The sequence below is a fragment of the Prunus dulcis genome, chromosome 7, assembly GCF_902201215.1.
Source record: "Prunus dulcis chromosome 7, ALMONDv2, whole genome shotgun sequence".
NCBI lineage: Eukaryota > Viridiplantae > Streptophyta > Magnoliopsida > Rosales > Rosaceae > Prunus > Prunus dulcis.
This window is the reverse complement of record NC_047656.1, coordinates 7,471,024-7,489,589: the sequence shown is the minus strand read 5'-3', so window position 1 is coordinate 7,489,589 and position 18,566 is coordinate 7,471,024. Positions and strand designations below refer to the sequence as shown.

General features: G+C 37.6%; 2 pseudogenes; both read right to left on the bottom strand.

Moving 5' to 3' along the window:
* Positions 1-7,679: 7,679 nt before the first annotated feature.
* On the bottom strand, positions 7,680-8,589 carry LOC117635293 (annotated as a pseudogene).
* An 8,821-nt stretch (positions 8,590-17,410) lies between these two features.
* On the bottom strand, positions 17,411-18,302 carry LOC117635034 (annotated as a pseudogene).
* Between the last annotated feature and the right edge of the window lie 264 nt (positions 18,303-18,566).

Here is an 18,566-nt window from a genome sequence, read left to right as displayed (position 1 = left end):
CAAAGCGGACAATATCATGCTAAGTGGAGTTGGGCCCGGTCCGCTACGCCACTCTAAACTTAGATGAGGCCTCTGGGTTGGTGATAATGTAGCCAGGCCCGGGACAAAACCGTGAGGGCCCAGTCGTGGGTGCCAAAGCGGACAATATCATGCTAGGTGGAGTTGGGCCAGTCCGCTGCGCCACTCTGAACTTAGATGAGGCCTTTTGGGAGCTCACTGGCTTCGGGTTCGTAGGAACTCCGAAGTTAAGCGAGTTGGAGGCTGGAGCAATCCCAGGATGGGTGACCACCCTGGGAAGTTGCTTCGTGAGCTCCCAGAAACAAAACCGTGCGGGCTGGTGAGAATGTAGTCAGGCGCAAAGCGGACAATATCCTGCTACGGCGGAGCCGGTTCGGGGTGTGACAGGTGGATTCCACGACCATTGAAAAACTGAATACACGACGGTGATTTACCGTCGTCTTTTTGCTTTTTTGTAGTTGTGATAGATGCCGCACACACCATCTATGAGACGCTTCAGGCCCCACTAATTCAAAAGCTTTATCCAAACCCTAGGCATATAAAATCATTTCTTATGAAGTTAAAAAATATATTGGAGCAGCTCGTAATTGAAAGCAACAATATAAAGTAAAAACCAATTGCAATGAAAGCAATTACTTACCTTTTGTTGATCTGAAATGAAAGTCCAACCATATTCACTAACTTGACCAAGATCCTCAATTAAAAGTTGGAGAAACCAACACCAAGAGTCTTTACTCTCCAACTCAGCAACCGCATAAGCAATAGGGTACATATTATCATTTGCATCAGTACCCACGGCTACAAGTAATTGCCCTGCCACTATATTGAATTACTATGTAAAGAAATAAATATATATTATATATATTAATATATATTAAATTAATATTACATCCACATAAGTTAATGTCAAATAAAAGTACTAAAAATATTTACCTTGAAATGTTCCCTTTAGGTGACAGGCGTCAACGCCTATTAAAGGTCTACAACCTGCTATAAACCCCTTTTTGCATGCGTCCAAACACACATAAAGCCTTTGAAAATGAGGAGGATCCACCTTCATCAACATACTACTGCCGTTATTAGTCTGTCTAATCTCTTCACAATACTCCCATAACTTTTCGTATTGTTGAGCATAAGTTCCCTCAATCAAAGTTTGAGCCTTCCTCTTAGCTTTATAACATTGATCTGTAGAAACTTCATATCCCAATTCTCTATGAACTTCTGATTGAAGCGTTGTCTTTTTAATCTTAGGATCATCTTTAATCCTACTCATATACCTTTGAGAAAGGAAAGTTGAAGTGATGTTTTTGTTATGGAAACCTTTGGAACATGAATGCTTAGGAGTGTAGCTCTTAATTTGATAAGTGTTTTCTCCCTGCATCAAAGAAGCATACAACCTCCACTTACAACCTTCTTTGCACTTAGCAGACAACCTGAACTTATCATTTTTCACTACCTTGCATTCATATGACCTTAAAGCTCCATAAATTTGTATAGCCTGTTTCAAGACCTTTTTACTTGGAAATTTCATCCCAACATCGAACTGTGGGTTGTCCATATCAGTATCAATATTAAACTCTTTGTACTTACGAGTAGTTCCTTCTTCATAAGAGTTTGATGCTGAATGTAACTCATCTGAGTTATATTGCTTTTCATCCATGTTCATATCCTCAACCTGTATATTTGTCTCCCAATTGTTTTTTTGTTTCTTACCACATCCGATGAAAGTCTCTAGTGTATCCACTGCATCATCATAGAAATTATCATCGTCCAACATGGCATCATTGTCCTCATCATAAAATTCAGAATCATAATTATTACCACATTATCACTTTCCTCATAATTGGAACCTTTTGTTTTATCATCACCATCACCATCATATTCATACTCATTAGTATGTACCGGTACATCATAAAAATCTTGAGGCTCACCATGATACAAAGCACTTCTCTCTTCTTGAAATAAGTGATCATTGCTGAGACTATATGAACCATACCTATTTTCATCAACTTGACTAAACAGGTCATCATGGATTTCATTAAATGATTCTCCATAATCTATATTAGCTTGTGACATTGGTGGTTGGGTTAAGTCACCAATAACCTCATGAACATCACTATCATGCTCTACATAGACAGTCATTTGCCTATTCCTAGGTATTGAGCGAACAAAACCTAAAATGTGTTCATCTTTCTCCAATGCATAAAGACCATCTGCTGGTCCATGGCCTGGAAGTGTGTAATAAAAATATTTGGAGTTTTGAACACCCAACTCTTGTATCATGTCTTTGATTTCTAATGTAGACAACCTATCAACATCTACATTATCAAAATAAGTCACCATACCATTTATATAATGGGTTCTTGGAGTGTGCACAAAATTTCCACCGTATCTAAATTCAATAGTCATGTGATCAGCATCTACACAACAAAAGTAATAGACTTTTATTAATAAAGAATTTTTTTATCTGCACAACATATGGTTTGAGATTGGTACTCTTATTGAGATTGGTCCTTTTTTCTTTGGTTAAAGAGATTTCCATTAAAGCAAAGCAGCAAAACAAACAAGCAGCAAAAGAAGAAACCAAGAAAGCGAAAAAAATAGTTAACAAGCATGACATGTGTACCAACAACGAGTCACTGAAGGAAAACAAGCATAGGGTCCAAACTCGAGAATACTTACCTGGGTTGATTGAGCCTCTATCAGATTCGATTGGTCTCCTTGCCATCTTTATTCGAACTCAAGTGAAGTGATTGATATTCAAAGGAACTTATTGAATATGAAACCCCAATTCTCATGAACGCAGACTACGGCAATGGTCATTGGCACCAAGGAATAGAGTCACGAGGGTTTTGGATTGTGTTAAAATACCTTTATGCCCACTCACGTGCTATGCACATGTCTATTTCAACGTCTATTTGACAGATTGTCCTACATTGGCTAATAGATGTAAACACAGGGACTAAATTAGCCCAATTAAAAACACAAGGACTAAATTGGCCGAATGGGTAAAGCACAGAGACCATTTTGACATTTAAGCCTAAAATTAAGGCATTCAATATAGAAATAATACCTGAAAATTAAATATGTATAACCCCCATAATAAATAAAATAAAACAGCAAAAATAAATAAATAAAAATGGTTAAAATTTTAAAACCTTTTTAAAATTCCAACAAACTCCTAAATACTCCATTGATTTCAATTAAGAATGTGATCTCCAGTGTATCCTTAGATCAAGGAGCTTTCGTATGGAATTTAACCGTAAATAAAAGATTACTCGCAGTGCTAGAAAGGCAATCGCAAGAGTTTATGTATCTGTCCAGAAATAAATGTCAATGCAATGGCATGTTGCAAGGATAGCAATTTTACCATATTTTATTACTTTTTAAAGCACAAACTCTTGCGGTATTTTCTTTTAAATGGATTTGAATTCAGAGTCTTTTCCAATATTGGGAGAGATGCTAAAATATGTCAACTATGGGAGAATATTATTTGCTTGTGGGAATTTTCTATGTATTCTTCTCCTTGTAGGAGGCCATATTTATAATACAACGAAACTTGAATGGGCAAGTAAATAATAAATTCTTATTTCTATTTACAGTATGAAATCATGAATTAAAGTAAATCAAATATAATTATAATAGGAATCCTTGGTGTGTAAGGAAAGAAAGTCAATGATTCACAAGTCACGCCAACACTCCCTCTCATATTGGTGCATAGATGTCGCCAATGCCCAACTGATCTAGTGAATTTTGGAACGCTTTACTAGAAATTGCTTTTGTCAAAATATCTGCTAATTGATCTTCGGACTTTACGAAAGGAAACTAAATCACTTTAGCTTCGTGCTTCTATTTGATATAGGGTCAATCTACCTCAACATGTTTGGTGCGATTATGTTTAATTGGATTATGTGCAATAGCTATTGCAACCTTGTTGTCACAAAAGAGATTCATTACAAATGTAGGTCTATACCAAAGTTCAGTAAGCAACCTCTTTAACCAAATGAGTTTGCAAATTCCTTTGGTCATACCTCTGAACTTGGCTTCTATACTGGATAAGGCGACCACTTTCTATTTCTTGCTTCTCCATGTAACCAAATTACCTCCCACGAATGTGAAGTAACCAGATGTGGATTTCCTATCTATTATATTTCCTGCCCAATCTGCATATGTGTAACCATCAATATTCAGATGACCATGTTTTGAGAACATATCAGGTGCAAACTTCAAATATCTAAATATCCAAATAACTACATTCATGTGGTTTTCACTCGGAGAATGCATAAATTAACTAACAACGCTTACCACATAAGCAATGTTTGGCCTATTATGAGACAAGTAGATCAATCTTCCCACTAAACTTTGGTATCTTTCTTTGTTAGTTGGAATTTGATCCAGGTATTCTCCAAGATGATGATTCTGAACAATAGGAATGTCTACAGGTTTGCAATCTAGAATTCCTTTGAGAGAGAAATATGCCTCTTTATGATCGGCCCACCTCAATCCCCAAGAAATATTTGAGTCCACCTAGATATTCTTCATCTCAAATTCAGTAGCCTAATAGTCTTGTAGCTGAGATATTTCATGTTTGTCATTCCCAGTAATCATGTCGTCAACATAGATTATTAAAGTTGCTACCTTCCCTTTTTGATGTTTCAAGAACAAGGTATGATCTGAATTACTTTGTATGAAACCATTATTCTTCATTGCCATGGTGAACCATCCAAACCATGCACGTTGTGACTATTTCAGTCCATACAACGCCTTTCATAATTTTCATATTGTTCCAATCTGAGTAGTATTATGTCCAGGAGGAATGTCCATATACACCTCCTCCGTGAGTTCTCCATGTAGGAAGACATTCTTTACATCAAACTGGTGTAATGGCCAGTCTAAATTAGCTGCGAGGGATAATAAGACTCTGACTGTGTTCAATTTTGTAACTAGGGCAAATGTTTCTTCATAATATACTCCATAAGTCTGTGTGTACCCTTTCGCCACAATTCTTAACTTGTATATCTCGATAGATCCATTAGCGTTGTGTTTTATGGTAAACACTCATCAAAATCAGACAGTCTTTCTTCCTCGTGATAAAGTTTCCAGTATCCAAGTCTGATTCTTCTCAAGAGATTTCATATCTTCCTTTATAGCTTGAACCCACTTAGGATCTTTAAACACTTCAGCAACCTTAGTTGGGATATCAATAGCAGACAACTGATGCACAAAGTCCTTAAGTGGTTCAGACAGCTTCTCATTGGATACATGATTCATAATTGGATACTTTGAAGTCTTGCCAATATCAGGTAAATAACAATTTGGTGGCTTTCCACGGTTCTGCCTGAAAGGTAATTGGTATCCAATAGATTTATGCTTTAAATTCACAAGTGTAGTAGGAGTAGTTACCTCAAGGATATTCTTAGGAGATTGATCTGTTGGTACTGTTGAGTTAGAGGGAGGGTCTTCATCTTTGTTTTGCATTATCTGTAGGTGTGGGACTCGAATCAGAAATATTTTCACAGGGACCAGGTGAGTCAGACAATTGATCGTTATGAATGAGCGATTGATCTCTTTTCGGCAGAGAGTAATCTTGTGCTCCAAACTCGGAACTATCGATCATTTCTGTACATAGGAGAATTTCTTCATTTTTCGAGTTGCTCCAATTCTGCTATTCACTTCGTATCTCCCTTAGGTCATGGAAGAACAGCTCAAATTCCAGAAAGGTCAGATCCAAAGGTCAATACACCAGAAGGCATACGGTTGATCAGGTGAACTGCGGTGACAATAGCATCATCCCAGTGATGGCGAGGAACATGAGCGTCAATTAGAAGTACCCAGGCAGCTTCAAGAAGATGTCGATTCTTTCGTTCATCAACACCATTTTGTTGTGGTGTCTAAGGACAAACCATCTCATGGATAATTCCATGTTGTTGGAAGTAAGCCTGAAAGTCATGACTGACAAATTCTCCACCATTGTCTGAGCGAAGAATCTGGATTTGAACATTGAACTGAGTTTTCATCTGTTTGTGGAAGGATTGAAAACGGGAAACACTTCGTTTTTATTCTTCAGCAAATAAAGCCATGTCATATGTGTACAATCATCTATGAATGTGACAAACCACCGAACACCAAAAGGAGCAGTGATAGGTGAATGTCCCCAGACATCAGAGTAAATTAACGTAAACGGAGTAGTACACTTGTTTGTACACAGTGGATAGAGCACACTGTAACTCTTGGCCAAAATACAAGTATCACATGTGAAGTCGGAGTCCTTAAAACCTGAGAATAAATCTGGTATAAGATGCTTCATATAACTAAAAGACGTGACAGGACCCATCCCGAATGTCTTGAAACCCGAGACGAATCCTGTGGAAATTCCCGATGTCGGGCCCACTTCTAAAACTATATCCTTTTTTTCCCAAAAAGGAATAAGAGTACGAGACTTTCTACCGAAATTTCGGCAGAATCTCTCCTGTAAATTGAACATTGCCCAAAATTTCAACCTGCATAAAACGCATTTTATATCCACAACTGGCAGCACGCACAATATAATTTCATGCAATTCACATAAACGGCCTTCGGCCTTCCAATAATTCGCAATATTTACCAGCAAACTCTAAACAATGCAAATCTAAACTCAAAAGCATTTATGAACGTCAAATGCGATTTCCATAATCTAAATTCCCAAATATTAAACATACAAAATTTAAACCTCCTAACAAGACGACATCTCATTTTCACCTAAATTTCAGGACCAACGACAAGGTCCGAACCAACCTCAATAGAACAACAGGACTAACATTTAGTCTGTGGCTGCACCTAGTAACTTTACCAAACTCAACTTCTTATTTATAATTTATTTTGTTTTCACTTACCTATTAATTTGTTTTTCTTCAATTTCATTGTACCTTAAAAGTTTTCCAATTTGTTTATATGTTATTTATAATATAAATGTTTTGTATTGGCTTTAGAGAAAGAGGAAAAATATATTTTTTTATAACATTTTTGTTGGGGAAAAAGAGCCCCCAGTGTTTCTCAGTCCCCGGCCCTCTTTTTTTTATCCTCATTAAACATGGCAAAGATAAAAGTATCTACAGGGGTTCCAGGTCTCTTTGGAGTCCCGCCCTTCACATGACCAAATTTGAGTTGTAAGTTCTGGGGTTCTCTTTTGTCACAAGTAGATAAGTTTATTGTGACAATTAAAAGGGAAGTTGTGGTTGCCAATACTAAAAGATTTTCTTTTGTCACAAGTACCCTTGTACTAAAAAAAACAGCTCATATAATAAGAGATTGTACGAATTATATAATTTTATGTATTCTTTGGTAGTTTGACGCATTACAATTTACAGCTGTCATTGTATCTTTGGGTTTAGTTGCTACTTGCATATGCAAATTCATTTTGAATTATTGCAATAGAAACGAACTAGCTCTTAATTTAGTTGTATTTCTCTCCTAATGTTGGAAAAGATTCCGAATTCAAATCCGTTTAAGATAAAATACTGCAATATGTAAACTTGTGGTATAAAAAGTAATCAAATATGGTAAAACCGCTATCCTTACAACATGCCATCGTATTGACATTTATTTCTAGACAAATACATAAACTCTTGCGGTTGCCTTTCTAGGGCTGCAAGTAATCTTTTATTTATGGTGAAATTCCATTCTTAATTGAAATCAATGGAATATTTAGGAGTTTTGTTGGGGAAAAAGAGCCCCCAGTGTTTCTCAATCTCCGGCCCTGTTTTTTTATCCTCATTAAACATGGCAAAGATATAAGTATCTACAGGGCTTCCAGGTCTCTTCGGAGTCCCGCCCTTCACATGCTTGACCAAATTTGAGTTGTAAGTTCTCGCGTTCTCTTTTGTGGTCACTTCGCCATCGCCACCTGCCGAGGGCCAACCACTTTCCGATACGACAAGTTTCAAAGAACCGCCTGCTGCTTTCTCTAATGCTTCATAAACTGCATCCAAAATTGCATCAAACAGATTTTGATACCCAAGCTGACCATCCTGTACCACAACTGACGGAGACGTAAAAAGTGCATAGTCCATACCCATAGTCTGACGATTTTGAACGTAACTAAAATAGAGATTGATTGGCCACCAAAAAAGTAATGATAGGATCAAGAAACTGTCGATATTCAGGGTTGAAGAAGGCTTTTGATGGCGGGTAGGATTCGTTGAGAATCGCGGTGTAAACCACGGTGGAGACTTTAATTTGGGTTGCAAGACCGGCGGCAGAACCTGCTTTTTGAATATTTTCCATTGCAGAAGCAACAAACGGAGCGAATGGACCTTTCGGATCTATTTCGTTCCCAACCACGATGTATTTGAAATTGACATTTCCGTAGGTTATGACATTACTTTGGATCCAAGAATCTGCACTGGCTTGGCTAGAAGAGATGTCTTTAAGGCCTTCGTTGGGTACATCGAGCATGAGCTCAATGTTGGAGCCTCTAAGGGCTTGAAGAGCCTGTGGGTTAGGATCATAGAGCCTCATTTTTTGGATGCTATATTGGTTGTACATAGAGATTACTTCTTGTGCGGAAGGTAAGTTGTCTCCAAGTGTTCCATATCAAGAATTATGAACTTATTTATTTTCATAGCATCAAATACAGAAGAAAAGAGAGAGAGAGAGAGAGAGAGAGAGAGAGAGAGAGAGAGAGAGAAGAAGAAGAAATGGCTTTGCAATTTTTAGTCTAACACTGAGAAATAAGCATTGCACCCTTTGATATTTGGAGAAGCTATGACAAATTATTTGGCAGTACTAGGGTTATTTTGGTAACAAAATATAGAATTGGTAGGCATGCATATTATTGCTTAAAAGGTATTGTTTATTCATATCATTATATGTACGTGTTTTATTTAACAAATTTTTTATAAAATACAAATGAAAAGTTTGGCCACTATATAATATTTTAATATAATTTATTTAAATTATTTTAATATATATTATTTTTATTCAATATATGTGAAAAATACGTGTATAATATGTGAATTTTGTATGCATTATTGAAAATTTTATAAAAACACGTGTATTAAACTTGAAAAATTCGCACGTACAAATATTGTACATTTGATTTTTAAAAAATGGATTTAGGGTTTTTGCCAGCTAAATGTGTCTTGGCCATTGCGCGAATCAGATCGAAAATCAAGTAGGTATGAAGGAAAGACACAGCCTTTACAATTTGTGAGGTGCCCTCTTTATAGATCGAGTCAAAGTCTCAGAAAGGCACTCCGTGCAATATCTGATAATTTCTTCCAAGTCAATGAGTAGCTACATGCATTTCCTCTCTACTAGCTAGTGAAAATTTTCCGAGGTAAATATATAATTCCACAAAAACTACAAAAGATTTCGTACAACTAGGAGAAATTGTTGCAATATTAGTAATCTTCCACAAAGACAAGTGGTGGAGATTTAAAGTGTTATGGTCTTCTGATCATGTCTCCTTTGTAAACTCCAGAATGAAAAATGTTCGGGGTGGTCCCTGCAAATTAAATGAAAAATGTAACTTAATTTTTATATGCAAACAATTCTACGAAAATTAATTATTTATACGAGGGGATTTTCAATTAGGATATGAGCAGCAAATTCAAAAAAAATTGACCGTGGGTTCCCTCAGTAATTAACTGTAAGGCTAACGCCGAAACCCAATTGCAAAAAATTGAAAAGCTTAGGGTATATAATTGTTAAAATTGAGAATGTAGGGACAAACAGGCCTTAAGCATAAGACTTCAGAGTACTAAATTGAAATTAACCCTATATTATATCATTTAAGTTATAAAATTCATGTCACATTCCAAAATTTATCTTTACAACTCTTGAGCAATTGTTCCTTTTTTCCCCTTTCTATTATTAAGGATTATTGAAGTGAAATTTTGCCGACGTACGACACTGTCAATGAAATCATCGATTCCTAATAAGTTACTGTCCTTCTCTATATCAAGTGAACAATAAACATTATTTGAACTCTGCAAATCAATTCGATTTCATCTATAACACGGTTCTTGCCGTCTTGTTTTGATATGGGAATACTAATAAGCTTAACAAATCCAACAAATTTAAACATTATATACAAATGTTCACCATGCGTGCATTTGCTCCTGGCTAGGAGAAGAATAAAGGCTTAGCCTAAACAAATAAAGATAAACTAATTAAATATTTAAGATAAAAGTTAAGAAGGTTTACATTGAAAAAAAAAATGTCTTTAAGTAGGCTTCACGCCTTGCTCGTTTCATAGAGTATATTATGTTTTTATTGGGTATTAAAGTATAGCGTTGGACATTCCTCCTTACAGACAAATTACAGTTCCATACATATACAAAAATAACTCATTAAAATTACAAAAATCTTACAGACTGTGATTTATTTGTAAAGAATCAAGTGTTTTTTTCTTTTAATTGAATGCAAACTAAGAACCTTTCTTTTTGGTCAGTTTAGCATCTATCAATGTATCTTTTCCGAGAAGCATCCCTTGTCTACTAGTCGCAATCTTGCACTTGTCTATGTATCAATGTGATAACCGCAGACTTGCACTTGTCTCCTAGTCGGCAATCAAGTCAAGCCGCGCAGGCACAAGTCCAATTCGACAAGTAGTCATTTCATGACCTCGACACCGTTCTTTTTGGTTATGATCGCTGTCCTACTAAATGAATAATCAAAAGATTTACAGCTTCCTAGAAGGGGTCTTAATTATTTGTCGGAGGATGTTTTTATGACCTTTCTTTATAAATTTTGCAAGCACTTTGTAATTTGAATGGTTAATTGCAGCTACCTTTATACTTTTGTATTTGGATTTTGAATCTGTGGTTAAGTGCAGTTACTTTTGTTCTCGAGATCCTGGGTTCAAATTCTCAATCTACTAATATCGCTTGTAAAATTAAAAATCTATACATATCCCAGATGACATTTTATTGGTCATCTTGCATAAGTACAAAAGTGTTGGTACAACTTGCAGAAGTATGCAACCATCTTATTGGACTTTTCTTCCTCAAAGGCAAGTGGTGCAGATTCAAGTCCTTTTGGTCTTCTATCTTTGTAGGCTCCAAGACATTGAAGTAATCTTTAATAAGTTTCAATTTTCCACAAACAAACGTCATGAAATTTGGAAGTCCTCGTTCTGCTAAATTAATTTGGCTGCAACTACCTTCAATTATATTGCCGATCGTCTGACCCTGGACCACAAAACTCATTGTTATCTACATTTGTTGAACTAGTATGGCCATCTTCGTAAAGAGAAAGATGTCGGAAGCTTTGATGCTTACTTTAGCTCCATATATATATATATATATATTTATTTATTTATTTATCTACTATTACATTTTTTTTTCCTTAAATTATACCATGTAAGGATACCAATATGCCCATCTACTAGGTCGATATCCATTCCGACCAAAAAAATTGTTTATTGTGATGGATATGTTCAAGGCTTAACATGATTTCTTAATTATTTCTTTTTTACAAACGACAACATATTTACACAATGCTTCAACTCCGTCGGCTAGTTATAATTGGATATCGAACCAAATATGAATATAATTATCACTATTTATATGAGTTGAACTTGAAATCTCTTACGACCAGCTATAAAAGTCATGCAAGTACAGTGCACTATTTAAATCTATGATTTCACGTTTAACAATTCTTTTGATCCTTGACAAATGCTGACACATAGGAGTTTAGAACTTACAATATTGCTGACACCGGGGCGTGACAGACAGACCTAGGATTTCAAAATAGGGTGGACTAAATTTACCTTACATACAAAGGTACTAAGATCAGCTTCTATGCAAGAATCACTAATGACGGAGAAGTCATAATGTGACCTTGTTAAAACCTTACCCTAAAAAAGCCTAACACAAACGGTTGACCTCTTGTTTTGATATTTCAATACTAAAAAGCCTAACAAAATCCAAGAAATTATAATTATAGAATGCCTAACATGCATATGCTTTTGCCTCTAGCCAAGAGAGAAAAAGAAACGCCTAGCCTTTCGATCAATGCATCTTTTCTTGCATGACTTGCGGTTCTCCGCAATTAAGTCAAGCCGCCCATGTCCAAGTCCAGAAGTATCACCAACTTCATGACCACCAATTTGGCTATGATTGCTGTCATTTAGAAAATGGTTAAACCACAAGTCGGCTTTCTAGATGGATTCATTTGGGGTCGTATGTTTCTCATGAATACTTACAAAATTAATTGATTATTTATTGCAATGTATCATTGAAACATAGAAAACGATGTAATTCCGTTTTTTGGCCTGAGACGTTTCCCCTTCTAGTTTCTATGTGTATCCCATCCTCATGGGTACAGAAAGTAGCATTAAGAGTTAAGCTTGAGGTATATATTGTCCCTCAACTCAAAGATTTGAAGGAACTAGGTAAATTTTTTTTTTAATACACGCATTTTGGGGAGAGGGATTTATACAAATATTCATTGAGTGCCTTGCTAACATGTCAGCAGACAAAATAATTGAGCGTAGTTGAGCAAGGCCAGCCCTATAGAAGCTGCCAACCAAACCTAGCTACTATTATATATGCATGACTTGAGAATTAAATGATGTTAATAATGTCAATAAAGATGGCGTAAGATCCTTGACAGAGGCTTGTGTGTGGAAATTTTTGAGACAGTTATGTAGGGCACACAAAGCATTGACTTGCTCTATTCGACTCTTGTCCTCTCCTTCTAGCTAGCCATCGAACTTTTAACATTCAGTGTGAGTACAATGTCGCGGAAAAGTATAAGGATAACCTATGGTAAGGAGTTCCTCCTCAATTTTAAGGAACCAAGCTTTTTCCATTAAGATATGGACATCCATTTTCATGGTCATGGCTTGTTCAATGCATTAATTGCAATTTATTCTCAATAATTTTACAGAGATCAAATTTTTGAATCACATTTGAAGATTACACGATTTAAAATGTAGATTTATTTGAAGTTGATGTTTTTATCCATTTTGACATGTTATTGTACTCATCATTTGCTACTGAACCTCAACGCATCATGTGGACACCATTCATTCACATAAAACCATTCATAATTTTCTGTTATTATAACATAAAGAAAGAGGGGCAATATATATTTCACACAAATTCTGTGTGCAATATATTTTCCAAATTTCTTTGTGCATGACGTTAATTCTATCTTTAATTAAATACCGGACTATCAATATTCACATAGATATTTTATTGAAGTTGACAAAAGTATGTCGTTAACATATCAATATGTTTATTATTGATGACAATACTATCGATACCTTATCAATTGGGGACAGTTCTGTCTTTATTGAAGATCAAATGCTTGATACATAGCCAGACTATAATAATCGACACATTACCTGAATTGTAACACCCCGACTCCAAATTTAATTGCTTATTTTAATCGATTTAATTAAATTTACGAATTTACCCTTGGGGTAGGGGTAAATTGGTCACTTTCTTATCCGGAAGGATTTTGGGACCGTGGATGGTATTTTTGGGGAGGTGGTACCGAGACGAATTCGTAGACAGGCGGTAGGCTTGAATCGGAGTTGTAACGAAAAAGTTACGGGCAAAATACTTCCAGTGGCAAACTTGTAATTATTTCGAAAAGTTTGGTAAAAATCAGATTTTCACCCCAGCTCTCTCTCTCTCTCGCGCGACACTCTCTCTCTCCTCAGTCTCTCTCTCTCCCCGACGTCAACCCTCTCTCTCCTCGGTTCTTTCAGTTCCGGCCACGGCAGGACCCGAGACCGGTCCCGTTTGACTCGCCTCGACGCCCCGATCAAGCTCTGCCCGTTTTCCCCGTCGGAAACCACGAACTCCGGCCGCGCGCTCGACTGGTTCGAACCGGAACTGTTCCGCCGTCGCGTCGCCGCCTCCGCCGCCCAAACTCGGTGATTGAGGTATGGTTTCTCCTCCTTTTTACGAGTTCTAGCTGATGTTGGTATAGGTTTGGATCGTTTGTGAGTGTAGAAACCGATTAGGAAAACCTAGGGTTTGGGCCGAATTTCAAACTGAAATTCTGGCCAGTTGCCGCCGGAATTGGGCCTCCCCGTAGTTGAAGAAAGTGCTCCTGACCTCGAGTAGAAGCTAGGGAAGGAAGGGTGACCTCGGGTGTGGAGTTTTTCCGTCGCCGGAAATTACTCTGCACACCCACGCGCTGCCGGCGCATGTGGCGGCGCGTGGGTGAGTCTGGTGAGGCTGCAATATAACCCGATGAGATCCTTAGGTGGTCACGAGCGTGTAGGAATTCGCGGATCTCAATTCGGATGTCGTTTGACCATCGAACGGATATTCGCATATTGTGCGTTATCCGGGTTCGATAGGTTTCGACCGTTAGATCTTTCTCGAAGTATAATATGTTGTTCTAGGAATTCCTAGGACCGTATGGGACTTCACGGATCATGAATCGGAACCCCGGATGTTCCGATTCAAAAATGCAAAGTTTGCGGGTTAGCGATAACCGTAAAAATTGTGAACGATTCCTAAACCTGTAATCGGACCTTAGGATACCTCCTTTACTGTGCACGTATGGGAATTTGGGGATTTAATCCTTTAATTTGTGATTTCCGCTTAGACGTGATTTTTATACCAATTAACGGTTCGTATCTCGAAATAGGTGTTTCGACTGCACGTACTCAGCAGGCAGGACCCTCATGTGGTCAGGCAGCGTGGGATTATCTGTGAGTGGACTTTGTTTTAATCATATGCATGGTTTTAATTGATGAAAGTTTCTGCATAATGTTTTAATGGTTTATGGAATATATATATATTATATTCTTGAAATGATTTTTGTTGGTCGGGTAGTTTCTGAGTATATATATATATCGAGTTTGGCATTCTTGGGTTTTGAGAGTGTCTTTGTGTGGATATTGGGGAGGTATATTTATATATTCACTATAGATGAGATATTGGGGAAGTTGGAGGTTGTTGTGGAAGAGTGTGGTTTTAGAGAGAAGTCGGGTGATTACACTACGTAAGTACCTTCCCTAGTTACTAGTCTCTCTCGCGGCGTTGGATGTTCCGGCGTGTGAGACACTTTCCATATGCGGCGTTGGATGTTCCGGCATGTGGAAAGACTTATTATAGAGTTTAGGGTCATCACCATGGCGTTGGATGTTCCGGTGTGTGATGATCCAGTCTGCGCGCGTAGGACATAGTTTGGAAGCTACACATGGCGTTGGATGTTCCGGGGTGGGAGCTTTGGAGTTTCGTCCCCCGGTTGGACCGCTCATCCCTAGACGCAGGATAGCACCTGGAAATCCTGCGGACTAGTCAAACGATCCCCCAGTTGGATTGTTTTCCCGGTACCTAGGTGGTGTGATGAGTATATCGTATATCGTATAGCTATTTATTTTATATATTTATAGGTATATTTATATGGTTATGAATGGTTGAGTGTGTAAGGAACTAGTAGCTTGATTGAAGGGGAAAAATTGAGAGAATGGGGATTCTTTTGACGGAGATAACTTGTTTTTGAAAAGTTTTATTTGAATCAAGTTTTGAGTAATTAATTGTGGAATTGTGAACTTGCATGACTTGAGCATTATTTTTACATGGTGGGGTTACTATGTTGTTTTAACTGCAAATCTGGTTTTTTCCACTCACATATTTTCTGTTTTGCGCCCCCCCCAGCCAGTAGTCGCTCCAGGAAGCGTGCAAGTGGTGTACGAAGCTCAATCTGTGCATCTTTCTAGTTAGGAACTGAGTAATTTCTTCTACTCAACTGTACTTGTAATCTAAATTCAGTAGTTGCTCTGTATCGCCCCTGATAGATTTTACTTGTGAGGCCGGAGGCCACTTTAGTGACTTGTAAAATTGTGAAAGCATGCTGTTGGTTGGGATTTTTATTACTGTGTGTTACAGGTTGAGTAAATTTTTGTTGGGATTGCTTATTTAACAGGGGAGACTCTGCCAAAATTTTGGTAGAAAGTCTCGAGTTTTAATTTAGTGGGCCCGGCATCGGGATGATGTCGGAACAAAGACGGGGTCCGCTCCGGTTTCCGGGAAATTCCGGGGCGGGTCCTGTCATGAATTATGTAAAATCAGACCCCCACATATAGAAAGAGATAGAATAAGAGAAGAGGAAAATTCTTTGTTCCCTGAAAATTTAAAGAAAGGAGATGGAAAGAAAGAAGAAATGGGAAATCCATTTGTTCCCTAATCAGAGAGATTGTAGAAAGAGCATAGAAAAGAGGAAGAATTGGGAAATTTTGTTGTACCCTTAGAGATTGTAGAAAGGAGATAGGAAAGAGGAAGAATTGAGAAATTCTTTTGTTGCCTTAGATATTGGAGAAAAGAGATAGAAGAGAATGAGAAATGGGACATTCTTCGTCCCCTGAGATAAGAAGAGTGAGAAGAGAATTGTGACAGAACCTTGTAAGGATTGATTGATTGAAGATTTTCTTGTTCTCCAAAGAAGTGGGATTGAAGAGTCAAGAATAGGGGTAGTGAGATTTTGGATGCACTAGAAAATTGACAAAGCAAATAACAAATGAACCATCAATATTTGGTCCATGGTGATGTATTCAAGAACAGGAAGGTGATGTTATAGCAAGGAATTCAATATTTGATTTGGGAGCAGCTACAACTATCAAAGGTGGATAGAAAGCTTCAATCTTTGAACATAGTATTTCTCTAATTATTGAAGTTAGAGAGATAGAGGATGAACAACAGACATACCAAAAGAACATCCATAGGATCCAAATAGCAGGAATGATACTAATAATCTAAAATCCACCATAGTTGAGGAAATAGAACCTCCGTAGGCAAACATGGAATTGAAGTCAGCGAGTCGAATCAATCGCAAATCAATGGAGAATTACGTGAAGTAGATATGAATTTGTAATCCCCAATTCAAAGGCTTGAAATCGGCAATCATATAAAAGCCCCAAAATTGACTAACAATGGATCAAGAACATTGGAAATTCCCAAAACAGCGACAAAGCCCTATTGAGACATACTTGAATCAAATATGAGAATGAAAGTCCCCAATAGCAAGCTGAATAGAAACCCAACCTTGATTCAGTTTGACGAAATTGAGAATCCAAGAATGATATGGAAGAAGCAGCTATTGACGTCGATTTCCATGGAGGTCTAGAAAAGAATGTCAAGGCATAGAAAGCGGAAACAGAAAAACTCAGGATCGATCCATGGCTCTTGATACCATGTTAACGAAAGTGAAATAGAGAGAGAATTAAGAAGATGAACTTTTGTGTATTATTTCTCAGATAACTATACAATACAGAGAGTTAAGCTTTTTTAAGGCTCTAACTGATTGCAACAGCTTACTAACTAATTCTAACATCAGTCAATGACAAAGTGACACTTGTTAGAATCCTAGATCTACATACTCTAACAATTACATGTCGAGAGTCTTACCTTTATTAAAGATCAACACATTACATGTCTCGAGTCCTATTTTTATTAAAGATCTTGTCCTTTCTATAGTTAGATCATGGGCAGAAAGTGATGGCGTAGTTAGGTCCACTATTGCATGTAAATGTACCCTTTTTGTCATCATAAGCATAGCTGTAAGCGTTGGGTTATGCTTGACTGAATATCTGAGAGTAATTTGTCGGTGGGCATGTCTCTGGAGTGTTTTGAGGGGGAGTGCAGCAGTACTGTGGCTGATTCAATTTAACACATGCGCTCAAGCAGGCAACCACGCTCCCATCGGACCCTTTCTTTTGCAGATCACTCGGACAAACTGCATTCACGTTCGCCGGGCAACTAGCCGTCTTGCAGTCGCCGGTACCGCCTTGTGGAGTCACAGACATGGGCAAGTTGAAGCCATCAACAAGACTAACGCCGTAGAAATCTTGTCCTCCGCCTGTTGGAATATTGAATTCCGCTAAAGTTGCCGGCGGAATAGCACCGTTACCATTGCACGTGACCTGACCAGAGGCAAGTCTGCGGTGGCGCAGATAAACTTTCCAGAGACGTCCGTGGAGCATCCAGTTCGGGCCCAAAAGCGGCCATTCCACGGCACTGGAGTGTCTAGCAAGAAGCTAGCTTGGGATGCTAACTGGAACCCTGTGGTTGATAATTGAGGTTTTTGCTCGGAGGTTAGGGTTCCTGGCCAGACCATTGGCGCAATTGTTTTTGAAAAAAATTGTCGCCGCATATGCATCTGCCATGCAGAGTAAACTACACTTAATTTGATGCAGTAATCACAAACCACACTTAATAAGAAGCTTCTATCGTTTGGCCAAAATGAAAAACTTAAAGAAAATAAGAAGCTTGTTTACCTCCGAAGGAAAGGATGGTTAAGCTGAGGCTGAGGACTACTACTGGGGTCTTCATCATCGGGATGTCTCAGTTTGCCTTGCTTCGAATTTGATGAGCTTGGGCCTTAGTTATATACAAGTGACAAGACAACTAGTCTTATGAATATGAATTTGAGTACGTAACTTATCAAGTTGATTTTTCGCTGAGTTTGTTTGTTGTATAGATTTATTTATAGTCAACAAACGTAATTTTTTTTTTTTTTTTATCTAGTTACATAATTTTGACCATATATATAGTTGAGGGATTCATTGTGTGGCCATTCATCATTAATTCAATGATATA